The 20828-nt window shown below is 37.8% G+C and overlaps 1 long non-coding RNA gene across 1 annotated transcript; it reads right to left on the bottom strand.

Annotated features, from left to right (window-relative positions):
- Window positions 1–667: 667 nt before the first annotated feature.
- On the bottom strand, window positions 668–19669 carry LOC107000919 (uncharacterized). Its single transcript, XR_013401214.1, has 4 exons — window positions 19491–19669; window positions 18112–18238; window positions 14957–15038; window positions 668–786 (listed from the first exon to the last, which is right to left on the bottom strand). It is a non-coding gene; the product is annotated as an uncharacterized LOC107000919 (long non-coding RNA).
- Window positions 19670–20828: the final 1159 nt, after the last annotated feature.

The raw sequence follows: 20828 nt of genomic DNA on the forward strand, positions 1-20828 counted from the left end.
TGAAAACTACTGGTTAGAAAATATTGTGTGCCTACATAGTCTACTAGTCATTGGTTGATTCAAACATTTCAGTTAGCAATCTGGCAATATATAGAAATTGCAAACCACATATCATTTTACCTAGGCTGAACCAGGCGGATCACGAGGTCAGGAGATTGAGATCATCCTGGCCAACATGGTGAAGCCCTGTCTCTACTAAAAATACAAAAAATGACTGGGCGTGGTGGTGCACGCCTGTAGTCCCAGCCACTTGGGAGGCTAAGGCAGAAGAATTGCTTGAACCCGAGGCGGAGGTTGCAGTGAGCCGAGATCACACCACTGCACTCCAGCCTGGTGACAGACTGAGACTCCATCTCAAAAAAGGAAGGAAGGAAGGAAGGAAGGAAGGAAGGAAGGAAGGAAGGAAGGAAGGAAGGAAGGAAGGAAGAAAGAGAGAAAGAATAAAAGATGTGACCAAAGGTTTATGCTTGCAGATGACTATCATACCTTTATTTATAACAGCAAAAAGTGGGAAAGATTCCAAATGTTCAATAATAGAGGATTGCTTAAATAAGTTAAATTGGCTATTGTAGAGCCTTTAACCATCATAATTTAAAAGATAGTAGTAAATCTCATGTTATAACATTTACCACAAAAATGGATTACATATACCATACTTCACAGATTTTAAGAGGCAAAATTTTAATATTTTTACATATCTAAAATCTTAATATTTCTTGTCATATCATGGCACGTCCAAGTGTATTAAGACTTGCAGGTGGGGTGAGGTCAGCTTGAAGCCAAGTTCTAGAAACAATAACAGAACACTCTTTCAGGAAATGCTGTCTTGCCAATACCCTAGCTGAAACAGAAGATATTGTGTGGAAAACCACAAACATTGAAAAGTCTGAATCATAGAGTGAATCATAAGAACTGAAGTTTGAACGTGAAAAAGTTTTAGTAATACCTAGACAATTAGTTTCACTTATTTTTTTATTATGTAAGTAAAGATATTTGATAAAACCTATGTCTAAAGGATTTCTTTCAACAAGTATAAAATAATAATTCTTAGTAGTTAAGCATTGCATCATAGTACTGGCATAATTTTTTGTTTATTTTGTAATAGTGCATAAAGTATTGACGGATGTTAATAAAGGTGACCTCCTAGATTAATGAAAACCAGTATGTATATATAGTATGAATCAAACTTTTCTTAGAAGGGAAGAGATGCATCAAAATGTGTCCTGTCTATTAACAGTATCTGTGAGTTTTATTCTTCTGTTTTAATACATTCTAATATTTTTCTTAAAAAGCAATATTACATTTTAATACAAAAATTTTAGTAAATATTGTTTTTAAAAACAATAGAGAAAACAAACGCAAACTTGAGATTTTTCTAGACTACTCTAGGAATTGGTATATCTATCAGCGATTCTGTAGTAAATAGGCTAAGAAATTGAAGTAGAGAAGTTTGAGTTTCATTCTTGCTTCTGTCAATGTAACCATTTACAAATGATGTGGTTTTCTAAAATTTTCCTTTGTCCATGGGTAAGAAACACACAATAATGTTCACCAGCCTATTTCAAAGTAACAGTGACTAAACATCTGGAATGAAGCAAATAGATTATATCATAATTGCAGGGCGTCTCAGTAAAGAGTATGAACAAAAGCATTTTGTAAAGACAAATCTATTTTCCCTTTAACTTATCACTAAGTAATATTCATCTCCACACTAGTTGTGGGGTCAGACCAGCCAATCTATTGAAATCCCCAGGAACATCAACCTGAGATCAGTTTGTCTGATGTACCAAAAGATTTTTCTTAATACCCCTTAGGGATTTGTAAGCTTATTTATTTTTACAACCTGCAAAACTTCAGTCTCGGCAATCAACATAAAGTGCCTGACACATATGTATTATGCATGTATGAGCATTTGTTTATATTATCTTTGACTTTTTAAAATCTGTTCAATGAGCCTTTTTATTCCATACTTATTATATACGATGTTTCATTAAGATCCATGAAAAGAGTCACTCCTAGTTTATATTTACATTATTTAAACACTACAAGTGATATTTGCTACTGGTTATGTAAATGGAAAATAATTTATGAGATTTATGATATGATTTTCTTTCCTGCACTTGGTGACTGGGTTGCCTCTTGGTTTTTATTTATGTCATGAACGATAATAAGCTCCTTCTGTTTGCCCACCCACACAGTTGCCTGAGCTTTAGGTGTGGCTGGAAATGATGGTGGGGGAGGAATAACTGCACTCAGTTCAAACGATAATAGCCCTCTCCTTCTATTACAGCAACCGTGAGGCAGGTCAGCTTCCAGGAAAGAATACCAACCTGCTTTCTGTAGGTGAAGAAGTCCCAGGGCTTGACTCACAAGGTCCTCTAGCACTGCACTTTGCAGTCAGTCCTGTGGGAGATTCGAAAAGACCTATCCTATGGAAATGCCTATAAATGATTAACAGGCAGACAAAGGAATTAACTCAAAATTGTAAGAAAGAGTAGATTAGATGAGCACTAATAAATGTGACTGTCTACAACCACCTTGAAATCTAACAGGAAACAGGCCAAATGGCAAATTAGACTGTTTAATGGTTGTGTGTGAAAGTGCCTCCTCCTCGTAAAGGAACTGTAACAGATCCAGTCTTGTGCAAAGAGAATATTATAAACAAGATAAAGAAGCTTCGAGATATTTTCCCTAAATTCACTAAGTCATTAAGTAAATTTTACATTATAATCCAAGTGAAAAAAACAAACAAACCAGAAAAATCAAATACAAACCAAAAACAGACCAGAAAAACCTGAACAGGCCCTAAATGAAATGCCATGAAGGTCTCCTCTTAGAATCACTGTGGATTCTCTTATGCCCCAGATGCAGCAGATTGTATCAAGCAAGCAACATCACAACTTTTATTGAAAGCGCAATCCATATTCTTCTACAAATGAAACTTAGAGTTTCCTATCTGTCTGTAATTTAGTTCTATTTTTAACTCATTTCACAGCTCAATTAATATTCCAGTGTTTTATTCTTCTTCGTCATATTCAGAGCAGCCTGAAATAAACCTTACTTTGAAGCTACTTCCAGCCTTTGCAAATCCTTACCCTTCTCAGAACCTTCTTTTCCATCACTGCTATTTGTTCTGTCTCCCTGGAGACTTCACTGTTGCCACCTGCTTTCCACCATTCCAAACTGCACCTGTCCCAATTGTAATCCCTGCTTTCTAAGTGAAAGTTAAGTAATCCGATAAATTAATGTGTGCTAATGTATTATTGGTCATTATCGTGCAAATGAAAGCATGTTAATTTCCTATCCTCTTTTCCCTTCTGAGAATTTTTACTATTTTACTATGGCCTTTTAAAAAATGGCTCATTTCAAAGAGGTAGTATTGGCAGTGGGAATTTTTAGATATCAGACCTATGGAGGGAAGTAGGACAATCGTGTGTGTGTGTGTGTGTGTGTGTGTGTGTGTGTGTGTGTGTGTTCCCTCAAATCACAACATGGAGGAATGGCATCACATGTGTAGTAGCTGATGCATTTCACTGTTATATTATGGATGCTTCTGCAACAGTTCTATTCAGAGCTGCTGTAGACTTAGCATTAGGTTAAGCTCTAGAAATATGCCATGTAAAGTGACTTGCATTTTCATGTCTATTATAAAGGTTAAAACATTTGAACTTTCTGTTTAATTGGTATATATTTAAACTTTTCCTGAAATGGTCAAAGAAAGACTTTTTGGCATTAAACTGCTGCTGTGTAGAGCCTAAATGTCTGAAAAATTCATTAAAACAGCACTTTAATTTTGACAGAGTTGAACTGCTGGGAAAATTAATTGATTGTTTCTCACTTGAGCTTTGGAGAAGTCATTAAGGTTTTTATGGTTTATGGAAAATTGAGAATTGAAGTACACTAAAATCAATATGTTATCTGATGTACAGAGAAAATCGCACTTCAGATGAAAGAAAGCATAAACAATTCCAAGAGCTTTTTCTTTCTTTCTCTTGATTCCACAGGCATATTTGCATAGAGCTTCTATATTTACTTGTATTCAAAGTCCTTTGTCAGTCATTTTTATTGTGATACACATTATGGGGACAGAATAATGAGGTCTGAGAGATGCACCACTGCATTTTAGAAACTTTTCTGTTAATTTCAAAAAGGTATTAAGGACATAATATAAAATACCAGAAATAGTCTGGGCATGGTGGCTCACACCTGTAATCCCAGTACTTTGGGAGGCCGAGGTGAGCAGATCACTTGAGCCCGGTTCAAGACCGGTCTGGGTAATATAGCAAGACCCCATCTCCATTTAAAAAAAAAAAACAAACAAAACAAAATATCAGGAATATTCAGATAGGTCTGTATATTTTGAAACAACCCTTAACAAGAAAGTTGTAATTAGGCTAACATGTTAGGAGCAACGAGAAATACTTCAAGGATTCTATATATTGGGCTTACATGTATTATGGAAAAAATAATCATGCCTTCTGCAAATAATGGGCAATGAATTGGATACTGGCTGGTGCCACCAGCGAGACTTAGGAGCCCACTCCGTTATGTTAAACAAGGATAAGAACAGAAAAAGAAAGAAGGACTGTAACAGAAAAGATCATCATGTAATTTATCTTTACTTAGTCCTCTGAATATGTCCTCTCTGACCATCCCCTCTTCTGATTATACACATCAGTAATCCTGGGGGGATTTTACCTTATTCAGATTTTGCAAAGCCTGAATGGATTGGGATTTTAAGAGTAGCCACTTCTGCATTTGTCAACTTCTACTATCTCTATTCCAGAGAGAAAATGATATTTTCCTTTTTGAATATTCATTGTTGCTTCCAAACTCGTTCAGCGTCAGACTGACTCTTTCCTTTCTTGTGTGGCTAACATCACTTCTAATTCACTCAACTTCCTACAAAGTCATACCCACAGTAGCCCATGCAAGCATGGGATATTCTGGGAGACTGGTGAGATTGTTAGTGATAAAATACTTGTTAGTATGAGATTTGTCTCACAAGCACTAAGTAAATCATGTAACCCTATAGGTAACAGATTTATTGGTTATCATTGGATACTTTAAGACTCAGGATAGTTATCTAATAAGAATTTACCCTAGAGCAGGTATTTTTGAGATATTCAAGCAGTTACATAACAAGACAAGAGTGTGCTCATTGAGTTAGCATTTGATACTTGACATGTTTGTATTTACTTGCCTGTAGTTTTATATTTTATCCAATTAACCATTGTTCTCTCTATTGGGAAACTAATCCTAAAGGAATATACCACAAATAGAGAAACTCTTTAAATCTCTTTTACAACTTATGTACTTAACCTCTTTCTTCACTTTTGCAGCATTATTATCAAAGTCTGGAAAATTCATAAAGTCATTAAGAAATAAGCACCCACTCAAACCAAGGCAGGATGCTAGTTCATCTTATGGTTGTCAGCCTGGTGTGCAGCCCTTTACCTTGTCTTTATGCTGCCAACCTGTGAGTGACTAATCCCTGCCTTCTTCTCCCACAGTTAATTTATCCTATTATAAGTTCTCATGATAGGCATCTCTGAACATGTCCTAACAACTTGTTCAGAGGAAGGCTTTCAGTTGAAATGGAAGATGACTAGCAATTTTCACTGCTCCAATAGTTGTTCAAAAGAATATAATTTATTAAGCTATATCTACTAAACCAAGAATAAAAATGTCTTGTTCATGATTATGCTACAGCTCTAGATTTATTGAGACACAAAGGGGGGAGGATAACCTTTTATACTGTAGCATATATTCTTTTATTTTTTATTTTATTTTATTTTATTTTGACATGGGGTCTCACTCTGTCACTCAGGCTGGAGTGCAGTGGCACAATCTCAGCTCACTGCAACCTCCGTCTCTCAGGCTCAAGAGATCCTCCGAGTAGCTAGGACCACAGGCGTGTGCCACCACTCCCAGCAATTTTTTTTGTATCTTTGTTAGAGACAAAGTTTTGCCACGTTGCCCAGACTGGTCCTGAACTCCTGAGCTCAAGCTATTCATCCTCCTCAGCCTCCCAAAGTGCTGGGATTACAGGTATGAGCCACTGTGCCTGGCCAGCATTTTTTTTTTTTTTTATTTTTGAGACTCAGTCTCACTTTGTCACTGAGGCTGGAGTGCACTGGAGCGATCTTGGCTCACTGCAACCGCCACCTCCCGGATTCAAGCGATTCTCCTGCCTCAGACTCCTGAGTAACTGGGATTACAGGCATGTGCCACCACCCTCGGCTAATTTTTATATTTTTAGTAGAGATGGGGTTTCACCATGTTGGTCAGGCTGGTCTCAAACTCTTGACCTCATGATCCACCTGCCTCAGCCTCCCAGGGTGCTGGGCTCAGCCAGGCGTGAGCCACTGCGTCCAACTGCATATATTCTTCACACGGGGCGGGGGGGGATCTGTTAACTAAAGTACAGATTAGAGTCAGGAGACTTAAGTGTTATTATGATTTTTGCATGTAATCTCTTTAATAATCCCAATTATTTGACATGTTCTTTTCTGAGCAATAATTTTTGTCCTGTCTCTAAATTAAATACCCCAGTATCCCAGGGTATTAATCCACTGTGGTATTGTTTTTTATTCTATTTTATAATCAAATACACTTTCTATTATGATTACACTTCTCTCTCCTAGAAAGAGAATCTTTGATTCAAGACATGGTGTCCATGAAATCCACATTAAACCATACCTGGAGTATGTAACATGTTAACATGTTAGCATCGGTCATGACATAATCAGAGATGGGGTCATTGCATTGTAACCAACTAATAACCAGCTCAGCAGGTAAAAATTGCCAGGAGACTAGAAAGATGGTAGAAATCAGATATGCAGTTGTTTTTCAGAAGACAGACTCAAAAGGAGGGAATGGGAGGATCCCTGGACAGGCAGCAGGAAGACACTGCCCAACCAGCAAGTACGGAGCCAGCTAATACTGAAGGGGTCTCTAGAGACAAACTCCATCTCGCAGAATTCTCTGAAGCTGCTGTTGCCCAACTAAATCTTTAAACAAAATATTCATGTCCGCAGTGAAAAAGGACAAAAATTACCAGCCACAATATTACATTTTTCTTTTTCTTTCTTACAGCTCTATTTGCAACCTTGGAATTGGATTTGATTCTGAGACTGCCTGACTTCTTAATCTGATAAAAATCATTGGTATTTACAGGGATCTGTATTATTCCAAAAATCAGCAACTGATCTTTCTTGGTACACTCTGATATCACTGATGAGAAGACTTTCTTTTCCTTGAAAATGTAGACAGTAACAAAGACAGAAAACACTCCAGCCCTCATTGGCGAGCAAATAAATTCAAGGAATCAAGGACAACCTCACTTCTTTCCCATACGAAATCCTTTCCTGCAACACATCGCTCCCTCTTTTTTTTTTTTTTTTTTTTGAGACGGAGTCTCGCTCTGTCGCCCAGGCTGGAGTGCAGTGGCGCAATCTCAGCTCACTGCAAGCTCTGCCTCCTGGGTTTACGCCATTCTCCTGCCTCAGCCTCCGGAGTAGCTGGGACTACAGGCGCCCGCCACCTCGCCCGGCTAGTTTTGTTTTTGTTTGTTTGTTTGTTTGTTTGTTTGTTTTAGTAGAGACGGGGTTTCACCGTGTTAGCCAGGATGGTCTCGATCTTCTGACCTCGTGATCCGCCCGTCTCGGCCTCCCAAAGTGCTGGGATTACAGGCTTGAGCCACCGCCCCCGGCCACCCCCTTTTTTAAATTGGAAAAACTTAAAGTTGGGGATTAGAAACTTAAGTATGGAAGGCTCGCATCAAATGTATAAATATGAGAGACAACACAGTGTAGTGGTTAGCAGCATAGAATCACACAGAACTGTGCTGGAGCCCCAGTTTCATCACTTATCATCTGTGCAAATTCAAGCAATCTTGTTGAGCCTCAGTTTTCTTGTCTGTAAAATGGGGATAATAATAGTAATTACTTTGTGGAACATAATAAGTGTGCCATACATTAACTGTTATTAGTTTTTAAATTAAATATTGTTCTACTAGAATCTACTTCTGAGATATACAAGTTTTCTAATAATATAATTATAAAGATAGCTACCATTCAAAATGTTAAACAAATACATTGTAATCAAGTAATCAAGGAACCGTAGGATTATAAGTTATCCAGTGTTGGAACAGGTGCTTTATGAATACAAAAGAATTATAAATTCTAGCTTTTATGGAGAAAAGACTTTTTTTTTTTTTTTGAGATGGGATCTTGCTCTGTAGCCCAGGCTGGAGCTCACTGGCATGATCTCAGCTCACTGCAACCTCCACCTCCCAAGTTCAAGTGATCCTCTCACTTCAGCCTCCCGAGTAGCTGGGACCACAGGCGCACACCACCATGCCCAGCTAAATTTTTTGTATTTTTGGTAGAGATGGGGTTTTACCGTGTTGCCCAGGCTGATCTCAAACTCCTGAGCTCAAGCTATCCATCCACCTTGGCCTCCCAAAGTGCTGGGAATACAGGCATGAGCCACCATGCCTGGCCTGAAAGACTAACTTATAAATATATAATCATTAGCATACACAGGTGGTATTAAAAACAAAACACTGAAGTATTTATTTAACAGCTCCATCTTCATCATCAAATCACATGTAAATGGTTATGAACACAGTACTTAGTTTTCCAATGCCTCGAAACAAGTAAAGATGGTAATAAAACAACCTATAAAACAAAGTCAGAAATTTTGTAAAGCAGTAGCCCATTCCATTTTGCATTTCCTGATTTTACTTTCTTCATTGCACCAGCTGATGGAGTACCATCTGAACCTCTGTAACGGGTAACTGAAGAGCTGTCCCTGTGATGCAGTGAATCCAGGCTGGAAGGGATGAACTCATTTCCACGCTTTCTATGTCAGCTAAATCCCCACTCTTGGACAGAAACCCACAAGCATGGCCAGACTGGGAGAAGGCAATTCTGCCAGCTGATTGGAGTTAAAATGTGCAACTAGACAAAACCCCATGTTCCACTCCTACAAGGTAGACAACAGAAACACATTTCCTCTGCTTCTCTTCCTGTCACATTCCTCAAGCCATACTTAGTTATATGATGATATTCAACATCTACTTGGAAGTAATTATTACTACATTATAAACAACAACAACTAATGTTTGTTGGCATCTAGGAACTCCCTTGGTTATCCTAGGACTTCTAAGGTGAGGAGGGAAACGAGCTAATAGAACTGGATGTTGACACAGGCTTACTTCTATGGCAACATTTTCCTTTTTCCAAAATGAATGCTGGAATTGCCTGACCACCTGGGAGTTATTTGTTTCACGGTTCAAAAGTTTGTTTACTGAGCTTTTGTTCTGATAATCATCTGAAAGTGAGTTTTGCTTTGGAATGAATGGCAAGCTTAACTTGAAATTTTTTATTATTGGAGCTGTGCTGCAAGAGGTCAAAAATGACCACATCACTGATCCATGGAGAAGCACAGAGATACTCTCTTTAGAAAGTTAACCTTATCTACAGTTTAAAGTAACCTTTTAGGAACACAAACACACACACACACACACACACACACACACACACACACACCTGTTACTCTATCTTTGTCTACATATTTTGCTTCACTCCACAAAAGTAAAGAGGGGAGGGTAATTCAAAACAATCAATAATTCTTATGTAAATCAGGTTAGTCAATTTTTCCACATGTTTTTACTTTGACAAAGAATGTAACAGTCTTTTCCAAGAGTAAACAATTTCCAACGACTGCTGGCTCCTTCCGTTAGGACAGTGTAGGGAGGTGGGTGTTGGTTACAGAATAACTCAGGTCTTCAGAAGCGTGACTACATAATAAGACATGTTTTCAAGCCTAGCTGATGAAATTTCAGTAACTATTTTTGGAGTGAGATCTTCTATTTATATGTCATATCTTTAAGATATTTCGTATGTAGATAAGTCATATTTATTTGATGTGATAATGACTTCAAAATTATTGGTCATTGATGTGCACTGTTCCCATGAAATAGTTAAAATATTATTTCTGCTAAAATAAAAACAATGATGCATTCAGAATTTGTATCTTACTGCTGTTTGAATAAACATTTTATATTATTGGTTTAGTGTTCTGACATACAATGCAAGGACATAGCATCTGGTTCATTTTAACCCATAAGTGTCTGTACAGCATATTATAATTATATTTTTAAATTATTGTAGGGGAGAAGAGGATCTTAAATCCAAAATTTTTTACAGAAACTGATTGTGGAATTCTTTATTTATGTCCTCAAAATAATACCTCAGAAGATGACACACAATCAGGCATGGTGGCTCATGCCTGTAATTCCAGCACTTTGGAGAAGCTGAGGTGGAAAGATTACTTGAGGCCAGAAGTTCAACACCAGCCTGGGCAACACAGAGAAACCCCATCTCTGCAAAGAAAATTAAAAAAATTAGCTGGGCATGGTGTTGTACCCATATAGTCCCAGCTACTTGAGAGGCTGAGGTAGAAGGATAGCTTAAGCCCAAGAGGTCAAAGCTGCAGTGATCATGCCACTGCATTACAGCCTGGGTGACAGAGCAAGATCCCATCTCAAGAAAACAAACAAAAAAAGATGACACTTTAATGGTTATTCTGGTATCATCTAGGGATGAACACACATATACACAAATTTTAAGTAGATGATATTTCCCTAAGAGATATTCCTTAAAATAGTTGTCCCATATACATTCTTTTGAATAATGTGTTATGTTTAAATGTTCATTTTCAGATTTACATTTGAATTTATTGATGCTTATCTAGCCTTTCCTTAAAGAACATGGATCACATATCCAGAAAGAAACATTGATGAGGAGTAAGCTCCAACATCATGCATGAACTTGCCCTAAAATACTCAGTCTTTCTGATGAAGTTTACCTTAAGAAAGTGAAAAATACTTTCAAAAATAATATTTTTAACAATTAATGTGACTTTTGGAGGACAATTTTGAAAAACGTGCTTTCTTTAGCAGCTGAAAGTGGAAAACACAGGCTGAAATTAAGGCTATGACCATTTGTCATAATGCAGGCCACACATGGTCACAGCATTTTAAGTGGAAATATATTATGTTTGGTAATCTTTCTGTTTTTTAGAGGTCTTTGTATTACTTTTACAATAAAAGAAAGAATAATAGAAGCCCAAAAAGTAGCAGTTTTTAAAAGCACAAAATTTTTATCTTCTATTTGAGGATAGGTAAGTGAAGCTATGTTTAATAAAGAAAAATAAAATATCAAGAAAATATGATCTTACCCAAATTTACATTTGAGTTTCTATCTCAGTTAAAAAATACTTCTGTATTCATGCTAAATCCTGGCCTCAGTGCTAATATTTTACAGACTGACTTGAAACTACCAATTCTAAAAATGGAAATAGTTTAAGCAATCTCTAATTTCATAAAATACGAGAATGCCCCTTTCAAGGAAAATTTATAATGGTTCTGAGTTATGTTTGTTTTTCTTGTTACTTTTTATTGCTAAAACTCTTTCACCAAGCTAGTATTTCTTTTATGCCCAGGAGGCAAAACAGCTTGGCATTCTGTTGAATTTGTTCATCTAAATGTCAACTTTTTAAAAATGGAATGAGGATTTTGTCTTAATATTTTCATTTAAGACTACAACTATATGACCTTTAAGATCCTCTCTTACTTTATAATCTCTGATGATTTTACTATACCTTCCCTTAAAATTAATGATAAAAATCTTAACAATCATTCTTAAGTAATATACATTGTTATATTAGCCTAAGACAGAATACAAAAATATTTACATCAACTATGGCTTTCTGTAAGGATAGTACAGATCTCAGACAGTCTCCAAAGAAGTTTTCTAGTGTCTTTGAGTTGCTGCCTGAGAAAAAGGGAGCACTGAAAGACTTCTCCAGAGATTACATTCTTGAACCCAAGGCCCTTCCTCCTCCTTCTTCCCCATCTTTGTGCTGCTTCGCTCTTCTGAATCTCTGAAGTGTAATACAAGACCAGCAGGACTGCATAACAATAGAGATGAGACTATCTTTGCATTTATACTAATGTAGTTTGCCAATGTACAGATGCACAGCAGTTTTTGCTTAAATTAGGTTGCTGTTTAGTTTAACTCCTTACTCTGATTCAAAAGCTGTCTCTCAAGTTCCCTGCTGGGTTTGCTGGCTCATATTTCTCCCTTTGATCCTGGGTTCACTCTGCCTTCCTCACCAGCTCCCAGAGCTACCTGTTTAGTTCCAACTAAAAGTACTCTTACTGCAGTTGCCCAATGCTGGCTCCGTGGTTCTGTATTCTCTTTAGTCTGTCCATTACTCATTAACCTTCCACTGCTCCCTAAATGGATCTCCTTCTTCCTGGACAGCTCTAAACAGTCCTTTTGGCTCTGTTCAATGTTTAGCTTTTTATTTATTTTTTTTAGAAGTAGGGTCTTGCTTTGTCACCCAGGCTGGAGTGCAGTGACACAATCCTAGCTCACTGCAGCCTGGAACTCCTGGGCTCAAGTGATCCTCCCACCTTGGCCCCCTAAAGTGCTGGGATTACAAGGCGTGAGCCACTGCGCTGGCCTTCCATTGCTTGTATTTGCATATCCATACCTACAATTTAAAGAATGCTATCTATACAGAAATATTAGCATTCAGTATGATAAAAGAAATTAAATATGTTTTAAAATACATGTGTTTATAATGATACTTAAAAATGCTCACTAGTCACCTTTTGGAAACTGGTAACAAAAAAGAGTGTGGGGGAGACAGAACCAAGCATTCATCATACTTTTTCCATAAGAACCATATCTCAGCATCACCAAATAGTTGATAAGGGAAGGCTTTTTGGCTTGTTTTTGTTTTAATAAGTTGCAGCTAATAAATGCAGAAGGCATAACAGAATTTACATGTCACCATTTTGCAATCCCTAATGAAACAAAGAATTTGGGCAAAGACCCTCAATGACTTCTAAACCATTAGATAAAAAACTTAATGAGGAATTATATAAAGAAAGGATCAAGCTGACAATACCAGAACACACTGATCAAATTTAACATTACAAGTAGGGAAACAATCATACACTCTATGCCTCATCATATAATGCAAAAGAAAATATACAACACAAACTATTAAATATTTTTACAGAAAATTGGCTACACAGGAAGCTGAGGCAGGATTGCTTGAGGCCAGGAGGAGTTCAAGGCCGCAGTGAGCTATAAATGATCACACCTGTAAATAGCCACTGTACTCCATCCTAGGAAACACAGAGTGACCCAGTCTCTTAAAAAAAAAAAAAAAAAAAAAGAGGATAGAGCAAGATTCTTATTGAGCCCTCTATCAATTTTACAGGAAATACAGGAGACAGGATATCACAGGAAGGCAATCAGAAAAATTCAGAATGTGGGAAATTTTACAGGACAGATTATCTACTTTTTTCAACTAATTACGAGAAAAAGAAGAAAAAGATGCATATATATTAATGGGACTTTAATGACATATTAATGTGTAATGTGTGCATTTTGGTTTCTGATTTGAAGAACTCGATTGTAAAAAACAATGATCTCTTGGGAAACAGGAAAATATGAAGACTGAGTATTTGATAATATTGAATTATTATTAATGTGAGGGTGTGATAATGGCCTTGTGGGATTTTTTGAAAAAAGAATCCTTATATTTAAAAGATATATATCAAATATTCATGGATAAAGTGATATAAACTCTGGAATTTGTATAAAAATAATCCAGGACATGGGAGAAGCAAATGGGGTATAGACAAAAGAAGATTAGCCATGAATTTTCAATTGTCAAAGCTGGTGATGGCTACATGATGCTTCATTGTACTATTCTATCCACTTTTGTATATGTTTAAAATTTTTCATAATAAAGTGTTTTAAAGGATTTAGTAACTAATATATTTCTTTGAAGATATAATAGGAACTCTGCTGTCAAGAGAGAAGCTGATTCCAGAAATCATAGCCTGTGATGTGGAATCTATTCTATGGGATTGTAGTGATACTCTCAATCTACCCGCTTTTCTCCTTTTCTCCCCAAACCTTCAGAAAATCTGGTACTGCCTGTTAAAATGTAGGCATTGAATGACCACTGGTTGGGAAGAAAGGTGTTTCCTAGGAGAGTGGTGGTTTATCTATTTGTTTTGGAGAATCCCCACTTTGCCCTCACCACTCTAGAGAGGAAAGTGGTGATCCACCCAGGTGAGTTCAAGCCCCTTTTAATAGCCAGTGAAGCTAGCAAGTGCCCTAGGGCTACCTGTGAAATGACCTTGGAGTCACAGCCATATCATAGGCTGGTAGTTTCTTGCTGGACTGGAGTAAGCTACTGCTATAGGAGCAAGGTTAGAGGAAACTAAGAATAATCTGCAGTCTAAATCAGGAAGTTCAAGACATGGAAAGTACAGTTCTAATCTTGACCAAAAATGAAAACGAAGTAGATTGGTGGTAAGATGCTACCATGAAGATTTCTCAGGCCCATCAGGACTAGGAGAAGAGGGTCAGGGCCATCTGATAACCAGCCTTGGTTGCAGAAAAGGGTTCAGCTCTAAGATAGAGTTAGAGTGTAGACCAGGAGTCAGGAACACACACTTTGGAGAAAGTTAGTGATTTAGTGGAGAGGCTGTGATCCACGGATGATGTGGTCTTCTAGGAGTCTGATGTCACATGCAACCACACTGATCCTGGCAGTAGATACCACTCAGTAATGGTGGAGATGGAATTTGTATGCTGCTTAGTGGTGAAGACCTGTTGCTTTTCCATTGCACACTCTGCCTCCCAGCTCATTGAGCTGACTTGGCATATGGGAGAGTCCTTGAGCAAGCAGCTCTGTTCTCTCCACTTGGTGGTGTTCTCATCTTGGCATCCCTCCCAACCCCTGTTAAATGCTAATCCTTTGCTTAGGCAGCACAGAAGAGAGCCAACATGACACAGAAGGAAGAAGAGGTAAGAGCCAGTGGGAAAGTCTTGGACTCCGGAGGCAAACTCACCTGGCTTAAATCCTGATTTTATTTCTTCCCAGCTTGTCAGCTTCTGGCAGATTTCCTGTTTTCAGAGGGTTTGTTTTATTGTCTGTAAAATAAGTAGAGAATTATCTATTTTGGAGTATTGTCGGAAAAGTAAATGTAAAAGGGGCTATGAAACATAATATTAAAGTAAACAGGAATATCACCTCCTTTATAAACTTGTTATGGCCACTTGGGGTCCTAGGAAAAATGGCAACAAGGACTAAGGGACAGGAGAATCTTAGGAGACTTTAATAGTATTTGGCGCTCCCAGATGCTGAACCTGTCTAAACTTGACCGAGGAAGAGTGCTTTTCATGAAAACCTTCTGAGTCAAAATATTACTATAAATTGCCCAGTCTCTTCACAGCAGTAGCCCCATCCCATCATCACAGGAGTAAGGGAGCTGGAAAGGAGTTTCCTGCTGATGCTTTCTTGTCCAAAGGACTTATTTGTTTTTTTATTCTATGATTTTCAATACTACCAATAGATTGGACATCAGACTTCCAAGAAGCAAGCTGCCTGAGTGATGCACACCAAAACAGCTGATTCCTTTGGGCTAGGGCAAGGATGTCAATCTAATTCAATTAGCTGAAGCATTACATCAAGGAAAGTCTAAGGTGTTTTTTCAAAGAGATCAAAAATTACAGAGGATTAGAGAATAGGGTAATGTGTGAGGAGTTTAATTTCTCTCATACACTGTAGTCCATAAGTGAACAGTACAGGTTGAGGGATGGTTCTGCTCTATGTGAGTTGTAGTATCTGGAGATAACAGTAGACAATGGGGGAAGGCAACAGATTTTAAAATCTTTTGCTCATCTATCATAAAGCTCTTTATGCTTTTTAATATGATTTCTCAATATACAGACATTGCTCACTAAATCTTAACTTTTTTCTTCTTTCCATCCCATTCTATATCGAGTATATTGAAGATGGCTAACTACTGATAATTTTATGAAGTAGCTAAAGAAAATTAAATGTGCCAATAATGCTTTATACTTTGCCACCATAAAAAAAAAAGTAGCCTTACTTTTCTCTAGAATAGTCTCTAGACTTCTTATTGGCCTTGACTCATGGGTTTTATGCATATTTTTTAAAGGGGAATCACTGCACTCGTGTTTAACAGAATAGATCAACATCATTACATTTAATTTTAAATATCTTGTACTAGATTAGCTCTTGAAAACTCTAGATTTTGGCCAGTTCAAAACTAAATCACCAACAGGTAAAGATACAGAATTTAAGAAACTAGGAAAAATAAATATTCAGCCCAGTAACCCCTTTAACATCCTTTCAAGATGGTCTTGAATCAACAGTCACCAAGAAAAAGTCTCTAACAGTTTGGAGGTTCCTCATAAAACTAAAAATAGAACTACCATATGATCCAGCAATCCCAGTACTGGGTATATAATATACCCAAACGAAAAGAAATCAGTATATAGAGGAAGTATCTGCACTCCCATGTTTATTGCAGCATTGTTCACAATAGCCAAGACTTGGAAACAACCTAAGTCTTCATCAGCAGATGAATGGATGAAGAAAATGTGGTACATATACACAATGGAGCACTATTCTGCCATAAACAAGAATGAGATCCTGTCAATTGCAACAACATGCATAGAACTGGAGGTCATTATGTTAAGCAAAATAAGCCAGGCACAGAAAGACAAACATTACATGTTCTCATTTATTTGTGGGATCTAAAAATCAAAACAATTGAACTCACGCAGATGGAGAATACAAGGGTGGTTACTAGAGGCTGGGAGGGGGGGATGGGGGAAGTGGGACTGGTTAATGGGTACCAAAAAATAAAAAGAATAAATGAGATCTAGTATTGAATAGCACAACAGGATAATTATAGTCGATAAAAATGTAATTGTACATTTAAAAATAACTAAAAGAGTGTAATAAAATTGTAGCACAAAGGATAAATGCTTGAGGGGATGGATACCCCATTTTCCATATGTGATTATTACACATTGCATGCCTGTACCAAAATATCTCATGTACCACATAAATACATATGCATCCTATGTACTCACAAATATTAAAAAAATTTTTTGAAGAACAAGTCTCTAGAAGCTTGCTATGATTTTGTTGACTTTCAAGTTAAGTTGCTAAAAATATTTCTCCTGTATTTGTTTTGTTTGTTTGTTTCTTTGTTTTTGTTGGAGACAGAGTTTTCACTCTGTTATCCAGGCTGGAGTGCAGTGGGGTCATCCTGGCTCACTGCAAACTCCACTTCCTGGGTTAAAGCAATTCTTCTGCCCCAGCCTCCCAAGTAGCTGGGATTACAGGTGTACACCACCACTCCTGGCTAATTTTTGTTTATTTGTATTGTATTGTTTTGTTTTGTTTTAGTAGAGATGGGGTTTTAGCATGTTGGCCAGGCTGGTCTCAAACTCCTGACCTCAGTGATCTGCCCACCTTGGCCTCCCAAAGTGTTAGGATTACAGGCATGAGCCACTGCACCCGCTCTGTTGTTTTTTACTTCATAAATACTTGTGTGTTATCAAAAAACCATATTAGGCCCTCCTCTAACATTAATCTTCCAAAGCCATTAAGACTTCTCTTTTTCCTGGGCTTATGGGATTTATTTCAGATCTACTGAATAATTTGTATTATGATTAGATTGGATGGGTTTGCACTACTATTCCTTAGTGACAAAACCTTATGGAACATATTTTTCCACTAATTGCATGATCCCCAAATAGCCCAATGAATAAAGAAACATTAGTTGGTCGGGCATGGTGGCTCACGCCTGTAATTCCAAGACGAGGCCGAGACGGGTGGGAGACTGAGACGGGTGGATCGCCTGAGGTCAGGAGTTTGAGACCAGCCTGCCCAACATGGTAAAACCCAGTCTCTACTAAAAATACAAAAATTAGCTGGGAGTGGTGGGGGGGCGCCTGTAATTCCAGTACTTGGGAGGCTGGGCCAGGAGAATCGCCTGAACCCAGGAGGCAGAGGTTCATGCCATTGCACTTCCAACTGGGCGACAAGAGCAAAACTCCGTCTCAAAAAAAAAAAAAAGAAAAGAAAAGAAAAGAAACATTAGTCATCTGGGTATTTTGTTTTCCCAGTACAAAACATCAGGTAAAGGGTTTCATCTGGAAAACTAAAATTTTCCCCACCTCTTACCTCGTAGGTGATGCCTTGTAGAACAGCTTTGGATAGTAGATGGAATGAAACGTCAGACTGGAAGGATCATGCTAGTTTCCCTGAATTCTGGTCAAGGTCCCAAGATTGAAACGAGTTGTTCTTAGAGCTGTGGGAGTGGATATCTGAAATTACTCCTTTAAAAGCTGCAGGAGGCTTTGGGACTATGAATGGTAAAATGAAATGGTAAAATGTCAACTTGCAGAAAATTAAACGTTTCAAATCTTGACCTTGGAAAAGGTTGATTCCTGAGCAACTACAGGAGGGAAAATCACAGCCACAGTGGACTCAGGCAAAGAATGTCATCTAAACACAAAGCCTAAGAGCTCCCCCAAACAGTAGAATGCTGAAATAAGGAAAAAGCAGGACAAATAAGTCTTAACTCCAGCGCTACTGGATCCTAGTCACTTAAATTCTCTAAAAGCCATTGAGCCCATATAATATAGTGATTTAGCATCTGGGCTCTGGATAATCTAGGTTTCTAGTGCTGGTTCTATCATTTACCACTGTGTGAACTCAGGAAGCTCAACCTCTCTAAGCATCATCTGTAAAATGGGGCTAGCAATAGAACCTAACTCTCAGGATTGTTGTGAAGAGTCAGTAAGTGAATATGTGTACACTTGGCACATAGTAAATGCTCAATAATCGAGCTCTTATTATTACTCCCATGATCTGCTGTGAGAACACCTGAGATAAAAGATGTGAACATGCTGTGAAGAACACAAATGGCCACACAAATTCAAGGTGTTGCTGGTTTGTTTAGTTTTCCAGTAGACCTACCTTGGTAGCTCACCGGAGATCTGGATGAAATTGCAAACGGTATTGAGAAAGATATGCCTTCTATAATCCTGGTAGTACCTACAACTTGTGTTTCCAAAAGTTATTTCTTCTTTGCATGTGTCTGGTGAGGTGAACCTAATGCTGCTGGCAGCCATGCCCCTAGCCGGAATCACTGCCAATTATTTCAATAAAGCACAGATCCATTCCTCACCCTTGCAACTGAGAAATGCTGGAAAGGAGAGAGGAGTAAGAGAGTCATATTCCTTACTTCTTCCTTATTTTACCTTAGACCCTACCCCTCTTAGGTTCTCTGGCCAGTTGATTAGCTACACTTTAAGTCATTCCATAGATTTATGATGCCTGTTCTTACATAATCTAAATGATAGAACTGGCACTAAAAACCTAGATTGTCCTAGTCAGGAGTTACAAAGACCAGCTTTCTGCCTGTGCAGAGATTAAACCTAGTATTATATGGGGAATTGGACCATTAATTTGGGTGGTTTAATTTCAAATGAAGTGGATTCTGCTACTTGAGAAATATTCTTGGAAGGAAAAAAAAAAACCCCAAACATTCCACTCACTGTGAGAGTGTAGAACAGAGTAAAAGAATGGGCTTATAATTTGGGAGATGCTTTGAGTTTCTGCATGAAAGATGTTATCAGAATCCAAGAATTTTTGTTACTCAATAGCAATCCTACCAGAAGGCCAGCTTTTTCCCAAGGCCTGGTGGCATCAAGCAGCTTAGAGTCCAGAGAAAAAAGCATTACAAACAAGTTTTCTGGATGAAATGACACATGGAGTTATATAGAGTTTGCAAAATACATGATATTTTGAAAAGTACTCCTGAAGCTGAGCTCCGGCTTAAGAGAAGAAATCAACAATGAGTAAGATTCTATGAAAGGAATTCTGAAGAGTTGTGAGAATATTTTCCTTTTCTCTTAACATGGATGACCTTGTGTGTATATACTATTGCTGACTTCAGTAAACATTTATTGAGTGACCACTTAGTCAACAAAATAAATGTACTCTCCTATCTGTATCCCTATAAAACACTCATCCTCTTGCAGTCTCTGGGGGAATCTCAGCAGAGGGGCATTTTCCTCAACTTAATCCTCAGAGAAAATCTGAAGCTGCCCTCATGTACTTTCTTGCCACAAGAAAGGCACTGTCTAGCAGCATACATCCCTCTTGGCCTGATGACTAAATCACAGCAAAAGTGGCCCATATCCTTCTATATTGCCTTCTCCTGCAATCCTCTAAAGGGGAAGAGATGATGGATAGGGAAATGTTGGGCTGTATGTAGGAAGAGATCTTTATTATGTTTTTTAATCATCCCTCAACTCCCCAGTACCATATCACAGGTGAAGATGAGTAGGTGGACAAAAATCTGTTAATTGGAACATATCTGTACCTGTTTGCAAAGCATTAAGAAAAGTACATTTTGATCATGAATTGCAATAATTAGCAGCAAGCATTACACTCATTGTTAATGTTACCTCTGTTCTAGGCAGAGGTCAACATTGCCTCATGAATAAGTGACTCAGCATTACAAAATAGTGAAGTGTCTCCTCTGCAGTTAAATTTGGCCTTCTCTGAAGTAATGAAAACAAAGTCCCCAGTAGGAAAGCAAGGTTGGAGAATAATTTGACAGGATATCGTAGCGATTACCACTCTTTCATAATCCTTGTGGTGGAAACTGCTAATTGTCGACCAAAATCTTCTCTGCTTTTCTTCTGGGTATATGCCACATGCCACCTTAAGATTGCATTTTCCTAATTCCTTTGAGACTAGGTACAGTCAAGTGACTATATTCTCAGAAATGGAATGTGAATACAGTACAACTCCTGTATCCTTTGCTTAAAATGAAACTGATGCTCTGAATCTGGTTTCTCTTCCACCCTGATATATCCAGGATTCAT

The sequence above is a fragment of the Macaca mulatta genome, chromosome 11, assembly GCF_049350105.2.
Source record: "Macaca mulatta isolate MMU2019108-1 chromosome 11, T2T-MMU8v2.0, whole genome shotgun sequence".
NCBI lineage: Eukaryota > Metazoa > Chordata > Mammalia > Primates > Cercopithecidae > Macaca > Macaca mulatta.